Raw genomic sequence first — 12422 nt, 5'->3', positions numbered from 1 at the left:
TTAAGTGTTTCACATGAAGCTAATAGCTTCTCTGTCTTGTCTGTTTGCTAACTGACCTTTTTAAACTGTTGCATTGTGTTTCACTCTCACCCAAACTAATACATCTGTGATCCCATCTTGAAGCCTGGAGGGCTAATAGCTCTCAGATGATTTTGAAAATCTCCTTTTAAATTATAAGACCTTGTCTAGACTAGGATTTACGGTTATAAATGTGTTAGCTGGCTAATTCTGATGCATCCTTTCATATCAGTTTAGATAAGGGATATGTGTGTTTGGTAATGTTTTCCTAAGACATTTGGGGTTGATTCTCCTTTTGTTTGTGTGCGACTATTTGTATGAAAAGCAATTTCTGTTCACTCATTTGTAGCACATACTTTGCACAAAAAAGCAAACTATCTGCAAGGGGATGGGTAATGAAATCATTTGTGTGTGTGTGTTTGTGTATGTGTAGAACATAATTAATTGATGTCTGAAATGAGACCAATAGAGTAGCTATTTTAAAGGAAATTTGGCTCACAATCCTGTTTTAATAAAAAAGAAATGATGATTAGAAGAGGTAAAGTTTTCAGAATATTTGGAAATGTTATAGAAGTGGAAATGATAAGATTACCAGAATTGTTTCAATGCAACACAGTATGGAACTAACCTAGAATCCTACTATTACTAATAATGAAAATGTATAGTTTGAGGATACACAAATAATTTTGATGTTGTGATAGGAAAATGACATATTTTCTAAATTCTGCCTGTGGACCTGGATAACTATACACCTATCCAGCTCTACTTCAAGTTGAAGAAAAAAGGGGGGGAGGGGAGGGCAAAAAGGAAAGAAATAAAGAAAAATGGGAGAACTGATGTGTTTTGGGACATAAGTCTTTGTGCCTTAACACACACACACAATTATGGGTCTCTGTAAATGCATTTTATGATGTGCTTCTTAAACTCAACCTCAAAAACATTTTACTATCTTTCTGTTTGGAATAGTGTATCTGCCTTACTTGGAAGATATGTACACTAAAATGCATGACACCAGCAATCAAGTCATGTCTGAGAAGCTGGATGGGAGGGGAAGGAGCGAGGAGAGATTACTGAAGAGTGAAATGAGTGCTCTTTGTGTCTCCTATGCATGGCAGAGAAGTCTGAGAGTTTTGTTACGAGGCAACTTGTTGGCTGGGAAGTGCCGGAGGGTACGCAGGGAGCTGGCTGTAACAGTTGATTTCTGCCACATTTTAATACAAATTATAGCTACATTGGTGTGGCTCCTAGGATGCTTCTATCCTCAGCGGATAGCGTTAGCAATCTAACAGTGCTGACTTGACAGAACAGAGCTGTATGCTGCCTGTCCTGGTTGTACGGCCCCAAAATGCACAGTCTAAGGCAGTGGGCCACCCAGTGCATGCCAGTCCTGCCAGCTTCGTGCCACTAGAGGAAATATCAAGCTGGTAGTACAAAAGGCCTGGCACGAGGCTGGGAAATTCTCCCTAGGGGACTCCACAACCCATTCATTATTACCTGTGTCTTTAACAAAACAACTTTTCTGAAGATATTGTACAATTGACCAAATGCTCTGTTTTGCTTATCCTGCCTAAAGAACACACCCACTGACGGCATGCAAGGGTGGAAAGCAGACGAATACCACAAAAATAAGCATAATAATTTGAAAGTGAATTTGAAATTTGAAAGTAGGGAGGCTCTTGCTGCACTTTCTTCATTTACTTTGTAGTCAAAGAGAGGTTGCCAGGGAACGCACTCTGCCAAAACCCTACATGAATCCACTCTGACTTCTTTCAGGAGCAAACTCAAAACCTTCTTCTAAAAGGCCTTGCTGCTGCGAGCACTGTCACTCATTGCAACCTGCAAATTTTGAGCAATCATTCTCTCGTTTCTCCACCAACTAAATAATAAACTAAAATTTAAGCATTTGAAACCAAAGCCTGCTTGAAGTAGTTCTTATGTTCACACTGGGAAAATCTAAACTGTGGAGCCCAGTATATGTTTCAGCTGTTCCTTTTGCATGAAAGGTAGTTGGCTACTGCTGGGATAGTGACACTGGAAAGCTAATTGATGTTGGTGTTCTTTTTGTGCCATACTTTTCTACTAACTAAATATGACTATGCAAAAACTATTAGAATATGAATTCTAAATTTACCTGCTGCAGTTACATGCAAAAAGCAGATTTTCAGAAGTCCGATATAGGAGTCAGATGTCTGTGCTTTCCTCTGATATAATCATAATTAATTTGTGTAAGTGCTGGTTGATAGCATAATGAAGACGTTGACAGTAGGGATAATACTCCAGTGACCAAATTACCTTCAGAATCAGGGCTTGTACAAACTGCTTGAATTCTGCTCCTTTGAGGTAGGATGTTCTCAGAAAAAGAAAGCACATCTTTTTGCATGTGTCTAGAAATACTAACTCCCCTGCAGTGTCAGAACTGCTTTCCATGGCTCTGTAAGCAGGCAGAGTTAACAAAGGAAGAAGTCAGGTCAGGCAGGAGACGGGCTAATTCAGTATTGCTTTTTAGCAGTTTATTTTGACAGATATCCTTTAAAAAGTATTTGAACTCCTCTCCACTGTGTATCCCTCAGAAAAGTTATTGTAAAACTAAATCCCTCAAGCTAAGATGAATTACTCCCGTCTTTTGATATAGTTGCAATCCTTTAATTCTGCACAAACTAATATTATGAAAATAATAATGCAAAATATTCAAAAAATATCACAATTTTTTAGAATTTCACGAGGAATGATTGTTTTAGATGAACGATGCTGCCACAAGGAACATGTGGCAACATTAACCCAAGAAGCAATGACAAATAGTATTGAACTGACATTTCACATCACAGAATGTACTTACCACTATTTGCACTTACCCAAGGCCAACGACAATGAGTCGAGCTCCATTTGACTTCAGTAGGTATAGGGTCATTCTTGTTGCACAAATCACAGTATGTGAGACTTGTGTACTCCAAGATTCACTTTCAGAGCTGCTTCACTGACCTTTATTTAATAGTAATGTTTTTTTCTTTGAAGAAATATACTGTCTCTTCAAGAGTGGTGTGGAGCTGCAACCTAACTTAAATTATTTTAATCAAGAGAGCTCCCTACCTTACCTGTGGCTGAAGCCTTTAATAAGGAAGAGAAAGCTGAGAATTGGAGATAAGACTGCATACTGAATGAGATGAATCTGATGGGACTCAGAAGTGATTTCATTAGTGAACTCTGAAAGCATGTCTCTGCTGCAGTGATAGCTGCTTATATAATAAAAATCGATGAAGTTTTGACTATTGCCCACGTGGAGCTCTGTGCCACCACAGCTAATTCTCTAAGTACTTCCCCAGGATATCTGAGAAGTTTTGGAGCAGAGCAGTAACAGCTACTGCTCAGCAGAAATACCTTGAAATTGAAGCTGTGACTGGACACCTGTGTGAGTTGGGGCCATACCATTTCTTCTGCCCTCTTTGCCCACTCTCTTTCTACTTCTTCACAGCTAAGTATTGGAAAGAAATTTTGACTTGCAAGCACAGGCCAAGGCTGCAAGATGGAAACCGCCCAAATCTTATCAAATCTGTAGTTTGGGAGTCATTGATAGATGATATAGAAAATGCTATGAATTTTAATTAAACCCATGTTTTGATAGAACACTAACAAAGTTTATCTGTTGATCCATTTGGGGTTTTCATGCTTGAATATTTCATGTATCTAAAAATAGTATAAAGAAGCAAAAATCTTGATGAAAAAAGCACAAGAATTGTAGCAAAGACCATAAAGAAATGTTTGGCTTTCTGCTTTGCTTATATAGGCTATATCCTCTCACTGATGCCATCCTCAATTTTCATTTATGTTTCTTTAAATAGTCATTATTTTTTAATATAGATTTATTTTTCATTTAACATTCAAACTTTCTTAGTATCTGCATAGCCTGAAATGCCTGTCTTGCGGGAGAATGTAGTTGAAAATTGAAGCAGTGCTGCATTTTTATAACTAATTGAAAACAAATACATAAAGCTGCTGGTTCTACTATGTCTTTTGCCTGATGAAAGGTCATTCATAATCTTTTTTTATAGTTAATGGAATGCACCATTGCGATTACACTGAAATCTGAATGCCTTCAGAAAGTTTGAAAACTAAACAATTGTATGTGAGATAACAGAGAAAAATAATTTCCTTTGGAGAATGACCTTTCAAAAGTGACTAGTCCACATCTTTTTAGTGATGCCAACATGTCAGCTTCACATTGTGTACAAACCTCCGTCTTTTCCATATGCAAATACCCTCACTAAAATGGTAAAATAACACTACATATTGTAATATTTATTTTTTCACAAATGTTCATCAGATAATAGCTTTTAAGAGTCTTTGAATACAGAACACTCTATGTGCTGTCAGCTTAGCCAGTTGATTTTGTTTACAAAATGTCAGCATTTCCTTTTTTCTGAAAAGGACAGACGATAGTGTCTTCTGAAGAAGGGAACCTCAGGCCAACTCTCAGTTTACACCATCAGCAGTGACCTCTATTGTCTTATTCACTGTAGCACAATAACAAAAATAATAACAAAAGATAATCGTAATTTATGAGAGAAAAAAAAAAGATACAAGGATGCCTAGACAAATGAGATAATCTTATACTAGATCTATTATCATTTTCTAATAAAAGATTGTTTGCTATATTTATCAGTACAATTTCTTCAGAAATCCTCAAATTCAATTATGATTAAATTATAGGTGGAACAAAACTGAGAATATGCAACCTTAAGGTCCTTCCTTTATATGAATGATTTATGGTCACTAAAGCTTACAGTTAGCAAGCGTAAAATATGAAGGGAAAGTACTTAAGAAAGTATTCATAAATCTTTTTAAGGACTAATCGGTACAGACTCTTCCCTGTCATTTTATAAATAATTTTTACAACATACCAAATAAATGTTATTCTCAGAATACAGCCCACTTCTCAGAAGTTTTGACATATGACCAAAAAAAAAAAAAAAAGATAGGGAAAAAATGCATAGATTCCTATTCAGTAAAGCATTTTTATAACTATTGTGCAAAACAGTTAAAACACAATGCTGATACTGGACTTTTTATGTAGGATTTATGTGATTAGAATATATGGTCAAAATGATGGTAGAGGAATTACATGGCTAGGTCCGACAAACTTATGCAATATTCTAGCTGTCTTTATATATTTTTAGCTTCAATTTGCTATTTTACATTAAGGAGATTTTTTTTTTCTTCCCTGCTCTGTCATAGACACATGGACAGAAATCTGTGTCTTTTGGAATTGTGTGTCCTTAAAATGTCATCTAGATAGAGATAATGGAATGCAGCCACAAAGGAAGAAAAATGCATATAGAGCCATTGAAATACAAGCATTGACAAGCTCTACGTACTAAAATTACTTCATGAATTAAAATGCACATAAAAACACACACTGCATCAAAATAGCACTGTCCTGTTGTGGTTTCATCCTGATGTGCAGCTGAACTCCCACTGCCCCTCCTCAAAGGAAAACGGGTAGGAAATATGATGGAAAAGGGCTCAAGGGTTCATATAGGGACAATGAGATTGCTCCCCATTTACCAACATGGGCAAAACAGACTTAACGTAAACAGATTAATATAATTTGTTGCCTATTACTAACAGTCTAGAGCAGTGAGAAACCAAAAGCAAACTAAAACCACATTCTTCCCTATCCACCCTCTTCCACCTTCTCCCCCCGAGCAGCACAGAGGAAAGAGGAATGGGGCTGTGGTCAGTCCCTGATGCTTCGTCTCCGCTGCTCCTTCACGGTCACTCCCTGGCCTGCTCCATGTGGAACCCTCCCATGGGATGCCGTCCTTCCTGAACTGAGCCTGCGGGGACTGCCCACAGGCAACAGCTCTTCAAGAACTGCTCCCGCATGGCTCTGTACCACGGGGTCCATCTGTACCATGGGGTCCCCAGAAGCAAACTGTTCCAGCACGGGTCCCCCATGGGCAGCAGCTCCCCCCAGACTCCTGCTCCTGCGGGGGCTCTCCATGGGCCGCAGCCTCCTCCAGGCCACATCCACCTGCTCCACCGGGGGCTCCTCCACGGGCTGCAGTGTGGCAATCCATGGGGGACCCATGGGCTGCAGGGAGACAGCCTGCTGCACCAGGGGCCTCTCCACAGGATACACAGGGGAACTGCTGCTGCCTGCCTGGAGCACCTCCTGCCCTCCTGCACCGACCTTGGGCGCTGCAGAGCTGGTTCTCACTTCTCTCTCAGCCAGCTGCTGTTGGGCAGCAATTCATTTTCCCCTTCTTTCAATCTGCTCTCCCAGAGGCCCAACCAGCCTCACTCCCAGACTCACCTCTGGCCAGCAGCAGATCCCTTTAGGAGCCGGCTGGAGCTGGCCCTTATTTAATATGCAGCAGCTTCTGGGCTCTGTTCACAAACAGCACCCCTACAGCACCACTGCTACCAAAACCTTGCCATGTAGCCTGAATACACCTTTAAATATGCCACATATTGCCTTCTGCAATATACTAAGCGCTATGTGATCACAGTGTATACTGTATTGGTCTGGAATGGACATGCCCTCTGGAACCATATTGTTTTCTGGTTCCACACACTTAAGATTTTTATGCAGAGAAACCACTTTATATTAGCCAATAGTTTAACAAATGTCTATGTTCCATGTGATCTGTAAGACTAATTTGATTTTAAATTATGGTGTATAATGATCTAGAGCTTTTCAAACTGATGCATTACAAAATCTAGAACACAGTCTTCTTTCATCTCATCAACAGCTCTTCAGCTTTTGAAATGCTTTCAAAGATTTTGAAATACAAGGCAGTGTTCTGTATCACACTGAGCATCCCTGTTATGTTAAATTATAGAGTCATATTCTGATACGAAAATCCAGCTGTGTGCTTTCTTGTTTGAGAAGATTATCTATTTATTTTGATCCTTTTTGTATTCCAACTTCTTTGTCAACTGCTCATTCTAGCAGCAGCAGTTCTTCTTTTCCTTTGTTTGTAACACGGAAGTATGATTCATGTTTAGGAACTCCTGCATTATTTTAATGCATTTAATTATATCACATGTGCATCTCTGCATTTATATTTTATTTCAACAACTTTCAAGCTCCTTATCCAAGCCCCAAAGAATAGTTGTCATAATATTTGTCTTCCTGTGATTCTAGTCTCAACATCCAAAGGGACAAAAGTACATCCTAATAATATACTATAATTGGTCCCTTTGCACAATTAATAAGTCAAGTCTTATCAATCAGAGACTTTCTGTTTGTGTAACAAGTGCTGCAGATACTATGCAGAGAAAAAACCTGTACTGAGGGAGAGGCTAACGCTAAGTAAGAAGAATGGCTTTTAATTTGAGATTTTTCCTCATGACTTTTGAGACAGATCCCATTCATAGAACTGTTTTTGACTACAGAGAATTAGGTGATTACATGAGCCATCAGTTGTACAAAAAGCAAACAACTATAAGGACTGATCAGAAGCAAAGTACTTTTTGGTCAAATCTTTGCCTATGTTGCCAGCTGCTTTGCATGGTAAGTAGTCAGTGAAAGTGGCAGTCATGAATATCTTGGACAACTTCTCACTACCACAGATCCAGGATGACTGCTTCTAAGCCCTTTCTTTGGTACACTGGGGCCTTAAGGCCACAGTTGCAACAGTGCAGCAGTGACTCCAGCATTTCTTGAAAAAATACCTTCTGAAGAAGGCCACTGCAATTGGATGTAATATACAGCCATCTTGAGGTATTGAGACGGACAAGTTAAGTAAGCAGATGTGTAAAGGAGAGGTGGGCAGCTTTATTATTCCCTATGCCACCTGCAATGCAGCATGAGAAGAGCTAAGGTGCTGCTCAGCTGGGCAAAGAAAGTGGCAAAGTGTTGGTGCTGCCCTGCAGGAGGGGCAGTAGGGGCTTGTTCAAGGGACTTTCCCCTCCCTCCCTTCACACCACTCAGTTTGTACGGGGAGGAAGGTGTTTATCCATGACAAATAAAGACATGATGCTTCCCTTCCAGCCCACTTCCAGGATAACACATTTAAGAGCCAGCTAAGAACTCATTTGTTCTCTGCTGCTGAACAGCTGGCTGTCAGATGCAGAAACTGACCTTTATCAGACACCCCCTGAGAAACCTCCCCATAAAGGTAATAACTAAATAAGTCAAGTGAGGTTTGGAACATCTGTATAAATTAGGTGAGCAGAATCCTCCAGGATGATTGAAAAAAATGGTAGCAATGCAACCGTCTCTTTTACTTCTGTCCTTGAAGTTTCATCAGATGACATGTTTCTGAAAGTGCTGAAGGTTTCCCAGTTTTGAGTAGACATTCTGTTATGGGACAGCAAGTGGGTACTGGATGATTGCGTATCTAAGGGTTAAATATATGAGGACAGCTTTTGAGAAGGTGTGAACATAAGCAAAACTAAGAGCATTGTACCAAAACCAACAAGTTATATTTGAATTTTATGTTAGGGTTTCTGCCCTTTTCATTACCAAGGACATTAAGCAGGACTGACACTTAAGAGCTCTTATCCTGCTGTTTTGTTCTGGAATTCATGAACTTTCTTTGGAGCATACTAGTAATTATCTCAACAGCTATTTGTTCATATGTCAGACCAGTAAATGAATGACACATCACTTTCAGTTGACTGAATGTAGTGAAAAAAGGAAACATCTTCTAAATGGTGGTATATAAAATTAAATAAATAAAATAATAATAATAGAAAAGTGTCATGAATGCTTCCCTTAGAAGCTCATAAAATTGGTAAAGATATTATAAAGATATTGACCAGTACTGGCCGCAAGACAGATCCCTGAGGGACACTGGCCTCCACCCATAGACTGGAACTCTTTGGCTACGGCCATCCAGCCAATTCCTTATCCACTGAATAGTCCATCCTTCAAATCTATCTCTCTCTAATTTCAAGATCAGGATGTCATGTGGGACTGTGTCAAAAATCTTAAAGAAGGGCCAGGTAGATGACATCCCGTTTCTACTGATGCTGTCACTCCATCATAGAAGGTCACCAGACTGGTCAGGCAGAATTTGTCCTTAGTGAAGCCATGCTGGCTGTCTTGGATCACCTCCTTGTCTTGTACGTGCCTCAACACTGCTTCCAGGAGGATCTGTTCCATGATATTCTCAGGCTCACTGGTCTGTAGTTCCCTGGTTCCTCCTTTCTACCCTTTTTTAAAAATGGGAGTGATGTTTCCATTTTTTCAGTCAGCAGGGACTTCACCTGACTGCCAGGACTTTTCAAATGTGATGGAGAGGTTTGGCAACTCCATCAGCCAGTTCCCTCAGGGCCCTGGGATGCATGTCATAAGGCCCCATAGACTTGTTAGCTGTTCAGTTTCATCAGGTGGTCTCAAACCTGCTCTTCACTTACAGTGGGAGGGACTTTGCTCCCCCCACCCTTGCCTATTGTCTATTCTTGGACTCAAGAGACATGGGAAGCCTGACTGCCAGCAAAGACTGGGGCAAAGAAGTTGTTGAGTACCTCAGCCTTCTCCATGTCTGTTGTCACCAGTTCTTTCTTCTTGTTTATCAGAGGGGGCACTTTATTTGTGGGCACTTCTCTCCTTGGCCTTTCTTTACTGACCAATGCACCTATACAATCTCTTCTTGTTATTCTCTGCATTCCTTGCCAAGCTCAGGTCCATTGGTGCCTTGGCTTTCCTGATCCCATCCCTACATATCTGGACAGCATCTCTGTACTATTCCCAGGCCACATGTCCCTGCTTCCACAGCCTGTGCATTTTCTTCTTGTGCCTCAGTTTGACCTGCAGGTTCTTGCTCATCCATGCGTTTCTTGCCTTCGCTGCATGGTTTCCTACACACAGGGATGGAGACCTTTTGCACTTTAAGAAAAGTTTCCTTAAGGAGCTGCCATCTCTAACCAGTTCCTCCTTCTCTAAGGACAGTGTCCCAGGGGGTCTCATCCACTAAGTCTTTAAACAGCTGAAATATTACTCTTCAGAAGTTCAGGCTCCTTTCTTTCCTCATCACCAGACCCATATTCCTCAAGATCACAAACTCAACCAGGGCATGGTCACTGCAGCCCAGACTGCCTCCAGTCTTAACCTCTTGAATAAGTTCATCTACATTGGTGGTTCATTGACATCTGGGTGGTTGAAGTCCCCCATCAGGATGACAGCCTAAGAGCACAGTGCTTCTTCTAGCTGAAGGAGGGAGGTCTTCTCAACCGGCTTCCCTTGATCAGGCAGCCTGTAGTACACCCCAAACACAAGGTGTCCTTTATTGAAGGACATTGAAGGATTTCATACTTGATTTGTATATTAATATAATTGTAATAATTATTATTGCTATTAATATTATTGTCATCATTTATGGGATGCTTGTGTAATGACTGAATATGGAATCCACCTTGGAATCAATCATATTTCATTCCTGATGGCATAGCACAACCTTTATCATATAGGTGTTGAGGACAAGTTAGACAGACAACATGAAGAAACATGAAAGCATCCTAGGTGACATAGAAATGGGCAGAAATTGAACCTACCACATCCCAGTCCAATATGTTAGAAATTTAATTACCAAACATTTAATAATCAGTTCTCCACATTTAGAGCAACTGTGGGCTAAATATCTGGAAAAATTATGTTTCAAATTTAGATTACTAATGTAACAAAACATCTGCATATCAGCAGTAACTTTTTACTTTGTTTTTCAAGGACAAACAAAGCAGGGTGATTTTAATTCTATAATACAAGCTGTATCATTAAACAGCACTGATAATTCAATTAAGACAGATGCAGACTTTTCCAGTGCATTAGAGAGTTAATTTGATCACACAAATAGATAAGCTACATACTTGCAGGAGCTAATAATGCTTTTCCTAAAATATTTATGGAGTTAAATTATTCCATAAATTGTACCGTAGGTCTTTGAGATTATTTCATTTTAATATTAATATGGATAAACTATGCCAGAGATGCTAAAGATGTTGAACTTCAAACATGTTTCTTGATCATTCTGATTTATATAAGTGCTTTTTGGTTTATGGCATGTTCAGTAAAAGATAAAAGGAAAAGCTTCTTGATGTATCTTAGGGTGATAGGTGAACAAAGTGAAGACCTATAAAGAAATAGGTCACAAACTATCACTTGCATATAATAAATATTTTAATTCAGGTTGCTGTAAAATGCTGTGCACGGTAACTTTGCACAGAAGGGGCTCAGTATTAAAATGGCTTTAGAACAGGAAAAATAAAAATGACTTTTTTGTACAGTTTTCTTTGAAAAAAGTGTCTATCACTTTAAATCAAAATGAATTCATTTCTTACAAATCATATAGTGGATGTAAAACCATTCCTCTAACATGTGATCATCCCACACATACTTTAGTTTGTCATTCTTCTCTTTCTTTTTGCAGGTGTTGTTAAAAAAATGCAAACCCCTCCACTTGCCAAGATGCATGTGTACTTAGCTATTTACAGCTTTAAATGAGAAAATAAGCCTTCTTAGAATTCTGAAAATGTTGAATTTGTTTTTCCCAGCTGGAGAGTGGGGTTTGCTTCATTTTACAAATATGTCTATGTCAGAATGTTCTTCAGCGTTTTGCCAGGAATCTGTGCTGCATGCTACAGAGTTCAGTGGAAGGAAAGAGGATTGACTGACTCTCCCTTTGGCAACTGCTGCATCCACCTGATGATTGAAATAGACATGGTGATTCTAGGACATGATTATTCCTGTGGAGAGAAAAGAAGAACAGATGATTAAACAGTGAATCCTAAGATTTCTCCATTCCTCTTTTTTTTTTGTATATTCCTAACAGTTGCACACAAAAGGTGACCTTCCTTCTGAAAGTTTTCTGCATCATATGCCTAGGGCTGCTATTTGGATTCATATGAGTTCAGATGACCATCATGCACAGAGAAAATGACAATTTGTTCCATAATTTCAGTATTGGGGATTTCAGTTTTCTGTTTAGATTGTTTTTTTTTTTTTTTTTTTTTTTTTTCTCCAGTAAAAATGGAATACAGAAAACCAGGACATATTAAATAAATGGAATTTCTTTCAAAGTGACCACCTTTATTCCTATTGCTTCCCTGTATGTATGCAAACATGATAATAGGGAATCATCACCAATGAAAAAAAAAAAAAAAAAAAAAAAAAGAGCATAGTTACAATTACTTTTCCTATCATCACTTACTAGCCTTCTTTATCCCACTCTATGGCCACACGTATTTGCATTAATTTGCTTACCATTTTTGCAAAGATTACTTTGCATTAGTCCACTGTCCACTGGTATATGGGACAGTATTTACTCTTGAGATCTGACATAATCTAAAGAGGTCTATATATTCTTACCTTTGCTGATATGAAATAAATACATTAATATAGGAAGCTGTGATTTAATCTCTTTGATTAAAGCCATTTTGGTATAATCTTCTATAGGTGTTTG

The 12422-nt window shown here is 39.0% G+C and overlaps 1 long non-coding RNA gene across 1 annotated transcript in view; it reads left to right on the top strand.

Moving 5' to 3' along the window:
• Positions 1-12422, top strand: part of LOC137850221 (uncharacterized) — a 39175-nt gene extending 26753 nt beyond the window's left edge. The window contains exon 3 of the long non-coding RNA XR_011092378.1: positions 11391-12422. This is a non-coding gene — a long non-coding RNA (uncharacterized lncRNA). The remainder of the gene's footprint in view (positions 1-11390) is intronic.

The sequence above is a fragment of the Anas acuta genome, chromosome 1 (assembly GCF_963932015.1).
Source record: "Anas acuta chromosome 1, bAnaAcu1.1, whole genome shotgun sequence".
Classification (NCBI taxonomy): domain Eukaryota; kingdom Metazoa; phylum Chordata; class Aves; order Anseriformes; family Anatidae; genus Anas; species Anas acuta.
The sequence above is the reverse complement of the archived record's forward strand: the minus strand, read 5'-3'. Positions and strand labels throughout refer to the sequence as shown.